Here is a 14,222-nt window from a genome sequence, read left to right as displayed (position 1 = left end):
GGGGTGTTCAATGTGTGTTGCAGCAGGTCTAACACCATGAGACACATTGCATGATGATGCTGACTCACATGTAGGTGACACGGAAATACTACGGCAGTCCCAACATCATACATCACTCCTGGGGTGCTGTTGCCAGGTTGTAATGAGGAAGTGGATTGTGCTATGAACACATATTGATGTGGCACTAATGCAAACTACACACTGCTGCACACACTGAAAGAGCCAATTGTCCATAAAAATTGCATATGTACAGGGAGATGGCCCTTCCTGCACAGCTACATCCACCTCCACAAGGCAGTTAGCCAGGTTCCCTGGAGCAAGTTCGGTAGTGTAGGTGCACAGTTGCACATGAGCTACTGGCAGCGGGAACAACAAAGGCTTGCCTAGAAACAAGTCACACATGGGACAATTGTGCATTGTCAATACTGAACGCCTCAGTGTTGCCATCTTCTGGAGATGTGTTGAGCATTGTCACCTAGCCAAATCAAAGGGCCTCACTGTCGCATTTCATCTGCAATGACATATGTCTAAATTGATGGGATGCCCAGGCCATGTAGTGCAACCTGTTACCACCACATCTGAATCCATTGTGTGTGTGGAAGTATCATGTCTCCTCCAGTGAAAGCACACTAAAACATGTTGGACACTACACAACACATGGTACATACATACTGACCAACAGTTTGGAAAAAAAATCATAGATCCCAGGTCGATGAGCCAAACACAAGTTGCCATGTCAGACAACCCACTGCAGAAAAAAACTCACAGAAGCCTAGGATCTCACACAATACCACAAACACATATGAGTCACAGACGACACAAGATATCAACTGCCATGCTACATGACATTCCTGTTGCAAGCACTAACAAAATACTCACTCCTATTATCTTTTGCAGTGGATCAGGGTTACGGGATCCAGCCATGGATCATGACCCCATTCCCTAACCCAAGCACAGCAGCAGAGTGTGCCTATAATGAGGCACATCAGAGGACACACACCATTGTGGAAATGAGCTTTGGCATCCTGAAGTCCAGATTCAGGTGTCTGAACATCACAGGAGGCAGCCTCCTGTATGACCCACACATTGTGTGTAAAATTATTCTGACCTGTGCTATCCTGCACAACATTTGTGTGAGGATGAACATCCCTTTATATGAGCCGGACTAAGAACTGCCTGAGGAGGAGGAGGAAGATGGTGGAAGGGAAAATGAGGGGGAACAGCAGAACACAGCTCCTGGAAAGCGCCGCAGACAACAAATTGTACAAAACATTTTGACTTAATAGTCACTCTACACACCTTGTTAAAATATGTAAATAAACACCTTACTTGATCACACAATCTTGCTCTGGTTTCTTCATTCTCCATCACATGTTCCTTAGGAATGTCAGTATTACCTCTGGGAGCATGTTACAAAGGCCAATCTGAATACTTCTGATGCAACATCATATGTGATGTGTATGATTGTACAGCAAACATCACCCACATATAAAAAAATACTCATCTCTTGAATTTCACATATGAAGGACACAATCAATGGACCACAACCTATGACTCACATCCATGCTGCCAACATGGTCTACTGTAGCACATGACACACAACTATGACATCTCCAATCATAAGGTAAATAAGCGACCCAGACATGAGGTAATGGATGTGAAATATCAGTGGAAACAGGAATGTATGAACAGTCCCCTGACATTAGTAAGTGTGACACTTGCAATCTCTGCAAGGAGCTTGTGTGACAAGGGGAGCATCATTTGTGGAAACGGATAGCATGAGTGTCTCAGGTATGACAAGCAATGTTCACAACACATGCCCGACTCAGTCCATCCCTGGAAATCAGTCCTGCCACTGCCATATGTTACATCTCTGCCCTCCCATCTCTAGGGGGCGCTGTAAATGGACTATCTGTGTCATGGGAATCATCATTAACACTCACCCCGAGTCCCTTTCTGACTCCTGTTTGCTTCACTTTTCCATATGGCATGCTATAGAAGAACTACATTAGCATCCATGGACTTCAGGTCCCATAATGCACTGCCTGGTAGTCGGTAAGACCTGTAATCTTCTGTCCATTGCTTCCTATGAGAAAAGTCCAGTTGTCCCATTATACTGTATTCTATCCTCCCTGACTTGTGAGAGATGGAAGCTGCACACACATGGCACCTCTCTTGTGCAGCCCAGCCATGAGACTCTGCCCTGGCCTTGCTGCTGCTGGGAACTGCTTATAAGTTTCCATTCCCTGAAGCTCCTAGTCGTGCATTGGAGTACGATTCCTTTGTGTCCCAGATCTCTTGTTGGATTGTGTTACAGTCCTGATTCAGCCTGAATCTGCTCTCTGTTTTCCCAGACCTGTTCCTGCTTGTTCCAGTCAGAGTCTGTTCCCTGTTTCTCAGCCTTGTTCCTGTTTGCATAAGCCTGAGCCTGTTCCCTGTTACTGGCTTTGCCTCCTAGTTTGTTCCTTCTGTTTCGGGTTCCTCTTGGGTTTGTCGTGTCTGGTAAGTGTACTATCAGTCCTCACCTGTGTAGAAGTGTTTTCCCTTCTACTTGGGTTGGCACTTGGTTTCCAGGTGGCAAATCCAACCCCCATTCTTTTTCTAGTGTTGCATGTAGTCTTTAGTGCCTAACAGTGACAGTGTGCTATGACAGTTGTCCAGGAATTGCGGCTGAGTCTCCAGCTGGACCCACAAGGGCTAGTCTTGTGTATGTAAGTACAATCCTTGTTTGTGCCCTAAGGGTCCATAAACAGAATCACTTCTGCTGCCTCCTTTCTATGGGGCCTGCGTGGTGACTATCTGTAAGAGTAATCTGCACAGAGGCATTGACGGTCCCTGTTGCTGTGGGAAGCTCTGAGCCCTACTCTGTTTACAACCTTAGTGATAACCCCACTGTGTTTGGCAATTACTGACCGTTTCATATTTGTTCACACTAAGGTTGCTCTGCCTTTACTTTTCTGTTTTCTCTGCCTTACCATAGCTGGCCTTTCCCATTGTATGCCTTTAGCTACTCTTCTGCTTTGGTACACTACCTCCTTGCGAGATACTCTGAGAACTCAAGAGGTGCCCCTAACAGAGTCCTGACTAGACCCGCCCGAAAACGTGACAGCATGGAGCCCAATCCCGACACAGGGTACACATACCCACACACTTGAACTGGACACTTCTGTGGAATGCACATCCTAAAATATGTGAACACATGCAGCCAGGGCAGCAGGTCCACCACAGCAACACAAGTAACATAGCTAATTGTAATGAGTCAAACTGATGTGTACCAAACATTTTATGGGTTGAATTAAGGCACAGTGCCTCAAACACAGTACATACCAAACATGTACACATGTCAGACATTTGTGTAGTCCACACACAAGTCACCATGAAGTTGTAACCAACAATTAATGACATATGAGGGGGTAACATATCCTACATAGCACTCATCAGCCATCCTCAATGATACCTGAGTTGTGCTTGTCATGTGAAATGTAATGTCCCCTAAGTCAAACAACTACAAACATCACATGAGTCAACACATGTTACAGACACACACCATGACTGTTGTAGATTACTGATTGCCATCAGATGTAGATACACATTTGGAACACATTCATACATTTGCATGACGTCCAACGTATTGCATGCTGTTACTTCAGAAACACACACATTGTTGTTACAGATCATTCACACCCAAAACCCAAAGTTGCATGCTCTACCACATGTGGACAAACACTATATCACATACTGCCGGCCATTCCATCCCATCTTCATATTGATACAGGGTGCATGCATGTTAAATATTAGAAAACTACACAATTACAGATAGAGTCCAAAATGTTGACGCAAATGCGTCGAAAACTCCCGCAAACGCAAACTAACCATACATGGAACCACAGCCTGAATTCCATCTGCGCATCATATGCATGCGGATATCCATTGAAATTGAAGTCTACAGGTAATGCGTGGTATTTTGCCGAACATGTAGGTTATGCATCGAAAATATTCACACAAATATCGTGTGCGTCAAAAAAATACACTCATGTCGGAAAACAGGCCGCAAAGGGGACAGGAAGTGATGTGATAGGAAATCCTGTTTAGAGGCATGGTACAGTGGGTGTACTTTCACTTTCACTTTACAGTTTGTGCTATTTCTTGACTGTGGCTGTGTCTCGGTGTTGCTGGTGTCTCAATTGCGTGTATTGTATCTTATGGTGTCTCTCTTGTTGTGTCTTTTGTGAAATTTGTTTGTTTCTTGTACCTGTGTATGTGATGTTGTGTAGTTTAGTGTACTTCGTATTGTATTTGTACTGTTGGTTATCTGTCTGGGGTTAGATTAGTTGGGTTAGTTGGGGTTCTTTGGTTTGGACTGTAAGTTTCCTTTATTTTCATTTCTTTTCCTCTTTTTTATACATTATCTGTTTGGATTTGTTGTTCAGGGACATGTCGGGAAGGGCGAGGCTGACACACATGGGGGAGGAGGAGCTTGGGGGCTTTGTGTGGCTGGTGTACCACTTCCTACCCTTGATGCTGGAGATAGGTGGGTGGGTGAAACAGGGGTATCACACAGAGACGAGGCAGCTGTGGTGGGGCAAGGTGCTCTACCACCTCAAGAGGTTCTACCATACGAGCAGGAATGAGCACCAGCTAAAGCATCTCTGGGCTGACCTGGTGGACAGAGAGCAGGATCTGCTAGACCACCTTGGTGTGGTGATCAGTGGCCCTGTTGGTGACTATCACATTGACATATGTGCACAGTAGAATGCTCCTGAGTGACAGTAGCAGACGTGTTGGCATGCTGCATGCAATGTTTGTGGGCAGGTTAAATGCAAGCAGAATAAAGTATTAGTGTACCAGTACTGAGATGGGGTCTACATGTCTAAACATGTTAACAATGCAGGCCTGAGGTTTGTTGAGTCATGTACGACTATCACTTAGGGCCACACGTAAGAAGCTATTTTTTATTGTCACAAACGGCCTAGTTTTCTGAATTTGTGTGTTTATGTCAAGAAAAAATATTTCCAATGAACATACCCAATTTTGCCATTCTGCAATCACATTGCCGAATCACAAAACAGGCTTTGCTAGTGGCATTTAGGAAGGGGCTTTCCCTTCCTATAGGCGAGTCGCAGTCCGCTGATTGATTGTTGTTGATGACCACGAATGCCATCACAAAACAATTGCAGTTATCACCAGTTTCAAGTTGGTGCTAATCCATTCGCAAAAGGGAAGGGGTCCTCACGGGACCCCTTCCCCTTTGTAAATGCTTGCAAAAAAACTGTTTCAGAGCAGGCAGTGGTCCCACGGATCAGTTTCGGCTTTAAAAAAATAAAAAGTTAAAGTTATAATATTTGTTTTTGACATGCTTTCTGTTTACCCTTAATGAAATAAGGTTGCATTTAGAAAAAGAAAATACAGTTTTATTTGAAAGCAGTCACAGACATGGTGGTCCGCTGAGCCCAGCAGGCCAGCATCCCTGTGAGTGCCGCCATTCCCAAGGGGTTTGCAAAATGAGACCTACCTCTTGAATATTCATGAGGTAGGTCATTTGCCACCCCATGTGTGAATTTGCAAACAGTGTCATTAAACGTAGTGTACATCAGATTATCCTACTTGCAAAATGCGAGTTGCTAAGTCTCACAAATCGCGACTCACAAAACCGGATCATCGTACATGTAGCCCTTAGTCACACATTTCAGGTGTTATGGCAACACCTGTGCCCATGCATTCTGTCAATGATGATCAGGTAAGACACTGTCAGCATACCACATTTCACTGTATCGGGACATAAAAGAGGGCAATCCATGTTTAGTGCTACAATGTCATCAGAACACACACATGATCCCTGCCATTATGTTGGCAAAGGGGGCATACACGGCTAAGGGGACACTGCCAATGGGGAATTTGTAACCTACATACAACTGTGCCACATCTGTCATGGACCACTGAATGCATGATAATTGCAGACTGAAAATTGAGCCACATGTCCATCACACAGTAACTCAGTGTCCCTTGATGCACAAGCCAAAATACCTGAGTCACTTGTATTGCAGTGCACCAGGGAAGTGCCATTAAAATTTTCACCAAAATACAAATCATGCCATGGAGGACCATCTGGAATGGATTAGCCACATATGGTTGTAGTGGGGCTTAGCACCACATGATTGTTAGGCCTAGTGCATGTGTGCAGATGTGTGGCTGTCACTCACTGGAGTGTCAATGTCAATGTGAGTTTGCAGTAGTATGTCTGTTGTACTGTCTACATGCAGGATCACCAGCTCACTCATGTAAAATGTTACACACTGTGATATGTTGTCCACATATATGTACAGTGATCTGACATTGAGCATATATTTCCTTTCCATGTCTTACAGGTGGACCTGCCCCCTATACCATCGGGGAAGTGGCTAGATTTCAGGACCCAGACGTATCCAGTAAGTGTGATAATGTCTGTCCTGTGTAGTGACTGCAGCTGTTGTGTGAGTGACTCTTGTATGTTGCACACATTGTAAGATATGATGAGCTGGCACGTGATCTGATATCTTACTAAGCTGGATGTTGACATAGTGTTCCATGCAAGGGTTACACATTCAGAAGCAGAGAGTCATATCTTGGGAGTCTTATGCTGCGCAATAGGCAGCAGCGTGTGAACAAGGTGATTAGTAGCCACATGTAGGCCCACATGTGACTTGGAAGTGCACCAGTGTCAGTATATTGGCACAGGGTCATACCCTCATTCTCACAACACAGTGATGCATCCGTTTTCCACACAAAATTGTGCATCCCTGAATTGTAATGTACATGTAGGACTGTATTGGTAAATGTCCCCCTGCATCTAGCCCCATAGGTTGTACTCCATTTACGTGACACTTGTGGTATATAATAGGCGTGCATGCAGGTCAAGGCCAGATGTGTGCTGGCATCAATGTGGGTGTTTTGGGAATTGTGTTGGCAGATCAGGTGCTGATGGTTGTCCACAACTGGACACATGAATGTAGATGTGAATGACCTATGGATACCTTATTCCTAGGTAACAGCCCTCCTCACATGTGTTCCACTCACTAAATCCATGTATAAGAGGTCATGTCTTTGTGGTTGTCCTCAACAGTTGTGATGATGTATTGCATGCCCATCAACCCTGAGGCACAGGGGTAGGGGAACAACATTTATGTAGGTAGATGTGATGGTCACATTATAGATGACAGTCATCTAATTCAGGCATGCATACGTCCCAAACAACACTGACCCTTTATGATTAGCAACATATACCATCCTGACAATTACATCAACAAGTCACTGGTCTTGTGTGCTTTGAAGTTGACTCAGATGATAAAGATTAGTCGGCCTGGCCCATATGAAGTTGTTGCTGCCTTTGCATTGTGACACATTGCATGACATCAATGCACAGATCACTTTGTTTGGTCCGACTCTTGTTGTGCTTTGCTGTGGTGTAAATGACATGATGGGTAGGCAGCGTTGCCATTGCATTCATCAGAGACATTGTATTATCTGGACAGTGATTCGTACTGCATGTGCAAATCGAGGCAGAATGTTAGATTATCATCTGTATATGCATCACACAATGATGACACTGATGGTAACCTGTCTCATTTTTAGAGCTGCCAACATGGATGTTGCAGAAATCAGGGCATTCCTAAAGCGGGCAGTGCGATATTGCCACATCTTGGATGTGGAGTCTAGGTACTGGAAGATGGCACTACGCTATCAAAGAGAGCGAGCCACAGGGGAATGGCAGGCTTTCAGCCAAGGGGGACTGGCATTGGCCACAAAGGTTGTAGCCACCACCACACCTGCACAGGGGACCACAGCCGCCACCGTCACATCTACCCCACCTTCTGCACCATCAACCACTGCACCACAGACCACCACACCTGCTGCAATGGACATGTCGGCAATAGGGGAGCTCCAGAGGGATATGAAAAAGGTCCTCAGAAAGCTGGACAGCATTCAGAAGGATGTGGACCAAAACACTAAGAGACTGAAGGCCATCAAAAAGACACTGAGGAGGGCCAACCTGTGAACTCTTGCCTCCCTTCACCTCTAGTTCAGTCCCCTCCCTCCTCATTCCTCATCCTGTTTTGTTGTGGGTTTAAGTGGTTTAGTGATAGGTAGGAGTAGGGTAGTTGTTCAGATAGGATAAGTAGGTTTGGGGTTGGTTTTTCATATTATTATATGTTAGTTTGTGGGTGGGGTTAATGTTGGGGCTTTTGTGTATTTTTTGTTAAATTTTATATATATATATATATATTTGTTTAGTGTTAGATAGTATATGTTTATTTTAGTGTATGTTGTCCTGCATGCGTCTCGTCATATAAGGGGGCGGGGGGCAAATGTTTAGAGTGTGTTGTTAAATGTGGTAAGTTAGCTTAGCAGAGGGTAGTTAGGGTCAGTTGTGGGTAAAGTACAGTTAGGATAGATTAGGTTAGTATGGGTGTGTTACATAGTTTTAAGTCCAGTTCCATACATAATAAAAATGTAGGTACTCCCTTACTGCATGTCTCATATGCTTGAGACTCAGGGTCTTTGCATGAGTGTACAGTGCCAATTGTCTGTTGGCCTGTAAATTCCATCCTGCATCCACATCCCTCTCTTGAAATGTTAATTCCCACTTCTAACTGAGCTGTCACATTGGCAGCTACAACAAATCTAAATCTCAATGCATCTGCCATCCATTGTACCCACCACTCAACGTGACTATGGTTCCCATGTATTGGACAGGTAGGTGTGCTTTTTAAGCTATAATTGTTTTGATCCTGTGTCATGATGTTGGGCGCTGTGGGATGTCTGCCTGCAGTCTGAAGTTCATGTCCACACTGCTAAACTGAGTAGTGCCAATTTCAAATGAGGTCAAGTATACAAATTTCACGCTAATGTGTTTTACTTGTACTCCCAGCTGACGTTATTGGCCGAGCACTCTTACACAGCCATTCCTGCTGTATGTAGTGGGTGAAGAATGTATATTTTAAAGCAAATGTCACATACACAGTGACTTGCTTGTACGGGATGTGGCCAGCATTGACGTTCATCTTGTAGATACCTTGTGCGTATATATCTGCCCTCATTATTTTTGCACTCTGGTATGCAGACATGTTACACGCATCACAAATCTCCAGCAAAGTAGATGTGTCACATTACACAGGGACAAAGTGGTTGTGTAGGTGCTGTTTATTTTAAAGTGATGTACTGCAATACTTACATAGTTCAGGTCTGTGACCTCATTAGTGTGAACCATTCTATTGTTTCGCAACACAAGTTCAAGGTTGAGGGACATGTCATTGGACATGCTGAGGTGAAGTGTCATTCAGTGCAGGGGAACATGAATTGCCAATGGAGTAGTGAGAGACAATTGCAGTCCATAGTGGAAAGGTTAACAGTGTGACAGTGAAGAGTGCATGTCACCAACTGTAGCAACACTGGCATGTTGTCAAGCACAGGACAAAGGGAAATCACTGCCCATGTGGCATGGGCTGGTGCTACCGGGTACTCCTACGGGTGAAGATCGTCTGTTCCACATCTTCAACCTCTGATGTGTGTGTCGTCTCCTCCGCCTTTGACGGTGGGGGTAGTGGGTTTGAGGGGGCCGCACACACACTTCAGTAGTTGGAGAAGTGGACACCAAATTCCTGGCACCTGCCATCTGTGGAACTACATATGGCATCACTGCAGCAAGGAGGAGCTGCTGATTATTGAGTATGGCAGCAACATCCCTGTGGTAGGCAGCCATGTCTGCCCTGAGGGAGGCCAGTTCCGGATGCATGGAGTCCTGCTTGTTGTCATGCATGCAGCAGCAAGATTGGGAGGGCAGGTATTGTGGCAACTCCCTCATGGCAGTGGTTAGGTCCCTCACACACTGTTGGACTCCATGCAGTAGGGATTGTGTGACTTTTTTGGCTGCTGTCTGTTCTTTGGACGTTATCATGCACATGCGCATCCCCTCAAGGCTGGCTGCCATAGTTTGCATCCCAACCCGCACCTCCTTGGCCAGCTCCCGCTCGACTCCCACTACACTCCTCTCAAAGGTGGTCCCTTTGTCATCAGAGTCCTCAGCTGTGTTTGAGCTGGCAGGTCGTACTATTGGGGTGGTGATGGATCGTATGGGATGGCTGGTTCATGTATGCTCCTCCTTGCGACTGGAGGTGGTGTCTGGAGGGTTCCCAGGACATCTTAGAGGGTTTCCTGGCTGATGGTTGTCAGCTGGTCATCCAGGTCATCAGGGTAGTCCAGGACAGGCAGATCCACAGGAGAGCCATCGTCCTCTGCAATGAGATATTGTACAATTAGTGTGTCTGTGTTGTGCCATTTGTAATGTAACATCACTGACTTCCCATTGGTGGAACATTGTCATCTTGGTTCCCATGCATTGATCCTGTCATTCATGTTTGCAGTCTTTCAGCCCTGTTCCCCACCCGCATGTCACATGTAGTGAAGGGCAGTTTGAGCAATTGTCTGCATCACATCTTCTAGGTGCAGGTTCTGTCCAAATTGTGGCTTGCCACCTTCTTGTCCTCATCAACCCTCCCTCTGCTTCCATTTGCATGGTGAGCCCTTGCAATGATTGTTGGTGTGCTGATGCCACAGCACCACACATGACGATATGGCCCAGTCCCAGTCTATAATTTTTCACATACACCTATGCAGTGCTGAGACCTAGTACCACATCAAGCATGGCATTTCCATGAGACAATGCACGTGCTACCATTGGTAGTTTCTCATGTTGATGTTTGCGTGTGCTACATTGCATTGCACTGATGGACCTGGCAGAGTTCCGTTTCCTCTTATGACGGTGCAGGTGTGTTTGCCTTCCTACACACATATGAACTCCGCCTCAGTGAAGTTGTCTTAGCACTATGATACCTGAGATAGTAGTCATACTGAACCCTAATTTCGAGTGTGTTTGTTTCATGGGCACCTAACTCGGTGGCATTTCCTAATTGACCAGCGCACACAGCACAGGCAGTTGTGGCAAATGTTGTAAGTGGGGAATGCCGCTTGAGCCAATGGCCTGAGACTGGGCATTGTCCTCTTGTTTACATTCTGACAATACCAGCTGTCCTGTGACACCAGACCAGTTTTACATTCTACCCTACCCCCTTGGTCTGCTTCAGCATTTCCAGCAGCCTTGGCGTGGCGGTGTATCCCCATGCGAAGGTTATTGGTGTTGTGTTGTGCTGTGCCCCTGGATGCCCCTGCACAGCCCATGCACCTGGCCTGGGCAGTGCAGAGAGTCCCATGCCGTGCCTCTCTGCCCTTTCCACTGCCTGATTTGTAGGGCTGACATGCATTGTGTAGTAGGTATGTGCCTCCCCCTTCTTGCACATGGCATTTTGGCATTTTGGTCCCACATGCAACTTACCCTGCATATGTGTTGTTTCCTGGTAGTCTGTCCTGTCCTGTGATACCAGTGACAATTTCCTCCGGGATGACGGCTGCAACCATCTCCTCCATCTCGTCAAGGTCCTCTTGCGGTGCTGGACTCCCACCTCCTGTCTGGAATGCTGCCTTCCTGTTCCTTGCCATTTTCTCCTTTGTCCTCCGCTTGCAGTCTTGCCAGCATTTCTTGCACTCAGTGACAGACCTCCTGACTCTGCCACACTGTTAATCTTGTCCACAACCTGTTGCCAAATTGCCTCTCTCCTTCCAATTGGCAATTTAGAGGTGATGAAGAGTTGATGCTGGTGTTCCGTCACCTATTTCACCAGTATTTCATGCTTCTCTGCGCTGAAGCGACACTTCCTCTTCTTCTTGTCTCTACCCTGGCTCTTGACTGTATCCTTCTGGCTGGGGTCTCCCTGGGGTCTCTCCTGGCTTCTGGGATCCATTTTGGGGCTCCTTTGCACTGTTTGCTCCGTTTGCATTGCTTTTTGACGCTACTGCGGGGAAAATTGGCGCATTTCCGTTTTGCGACGTGTTTCCATGTCGTAAACTGGATTAGAGTCATTTTCCCTGCGTTAACATCATTTTGCCTTACAACAAGGTGCAATGATTAGCGTCAGGAAAAATTAATCTAACCTCTTCTTAGCGCCACCCAGCGTCAAAGTATAAATATGACGCACAGGTGGCGTTAAGAAATGGCGCTAGACAGCGCTAAACTTTTCAATGCAAAACTGCAGTAGGACAGTTTTGCATCAAAAAGTATAAATCTGGCCCTCAGGGTCAGATTTAAGAATTGTGGTGCGGCACCCAGTTCAGCCCCACTTTTTTTGCGCCCCTTAGCGCCCCCTTAATGCCATCATGTGTGCACTGTATCCAAGATACAGCGCATCATGGCAGTAGTTAGGGTGCTAGTTTCAAACTTTTTGATGCTAGTTCGGCACTTTCCAGGATTAGCATCAAAAATGTTGATGCTAATCCTGCAAAGCCCATTGAGACCCATTATGAATAATGGTGTGCCTCCTTTTAACATCTGCTCAGAGCAGGCGTTAAAAGTGCCGAAAAAAATGAGGCAAAGTAATAGATTTCTAGGACAACACCCTCTTTGCATATATTATGCCTGGCGCAGGCATAATGTAGCGCAAAGTGTTTACAAAGTAACTTTGTAAATATGGCGTGGGGAAAAGGCCACCTTAGCGTCAAAAAAGTAACAATTAGACAGTGCTAAATTGAAGCTAGGCCCTCTTAAATCAGGGCCAAACAATCTTAAAATGTGCTTGTCAGAGACACCAGAACATTCAAGTTTATCATTTTGTTTGTGAGGTAGCACATTTTGAAGATGATACAGATAGTAGGTGGAGTTAATGGAGTTCTTTGAGGTGGGTGATATTCTCACAAGCTTCCTAAGAACCCTGATGAAAAAAGCAATGTCACAAAGGACATTTTTAAAGGCCTTCACTATTGACGCTGGGCTGATGTTGCCTTCATAGTACATGCATTCAAGTGAGTTGAAAAGACTTGAGGAGTCCTCAAAGTAGATGGTATCAAAGTGAGTTCTCTTCAGTCTGTCCCAAAGTGGTACTATTGGGCAGATGAGTGTAATTATGTATTTTCAATGCACTGTATAATAAGGTTGGTGTTCTCTTGCAAGAAGTTGTTGATGATTTCTCAATTGAATGTTTTATGGGTGGTTTGCTTTTCATTTCTATGAAGGGTTCTCTGTTTCTATTGGATGCTTCCATAAATGTTACAGTTTAGTCAATAGACTAGCTTTCTGTGATGGGCATCTTCCAACATGCATTTAGATTCTTCAGTGGTGTGGGGTCTATCTGTAGCTGTGATTGATATCCCCACTTTACCTGAGTTCTGATACCATGCCACCAAATGATTGCTGCACTGCTTGGTTTATATTAAATGGCACTGTAGTATTATTAGTTGTAACCCAGGACAGTGGGATTATGCAATTCTGCGGACACAGGCATTTTTACGCAATTATGAATTTGCTGCATTTGCCATATATTCCATCTTCTGTTGCATAATTTGCAGATTTTAAGAAAAAAATGTTTTTAGCTTAAATTGATCAAAAGCTATTAAAATGCCACAACAAATATTCCTGTGCAGTGGAAGACACTTCACAAATGTTGACTGTTCGCCTTTCATTTGCATAATGTTGTGTTTGTGTGTTAAACTAGTACTAATACGGTGAAAACTTTGTTCAGCCTGTGCTCACGTGTAAAACTGACAAAATAATGATCTGATACTATCACAAAATGTGCTCCGTATGCAACATAATTTGTATTTTTCTGCTACCTAACCAAGTAAATCCTGTCTTATAACTTGGTCATCCCTTACCACATAATTCCAGGGCCCCAGTCTTAAGTCATTTGAATATTTTATGGGTGTAATATGGTTGAGATGTTAGAACAAAATATTGAGTTTGAAATATTGTACTGCCACGAAAACCATGGCGGTAGGCACTGTCAGTGCCAGGGAATCCCTTCCCTGGCACTGATAGGGATCTCCCCCACCCCCAACCCCTCCCCAGGGTCCTCCACCACCCTCCCCCCACCCGCTCCTGCCCCAGCACATATCAACACCCACATGCGCACCAACATACCTTGTCACACACATGCAACCACAACACTCACAATCACTCATTCACGCATGCATCCAACACGACTCACACCTGTATGCACACATCCCAAAACATACACACACACCCCCCACATACACACAACCCCCCCACCTGCCTCTACGATCAGAGAACCCGACTTACCTGCTTGCAGTGGGTCCTCCGGCTGGAGACGGTTTGCGGCACTGCTATCAGCAGCAGCGTCCGC

Source organism: Pleurodeles waltl, chromosome 3_1 (assembly GCF_031143425.1).
Source record: "Pleurodeles waltl isolate 20211129_DDA chromosome 3_1, aPleWal1.hap1.20221129, whole genome shotgun sequence".
NCBI classification, from domain to species: Eukaryota; Metazoa; Chordata; class Amphibia; order Caudata; family Salamandridae; genus Pleurodeles; species Pleurodeles waltl.
Note: the sequence above shows the minus strand (reverse complement) of the source record.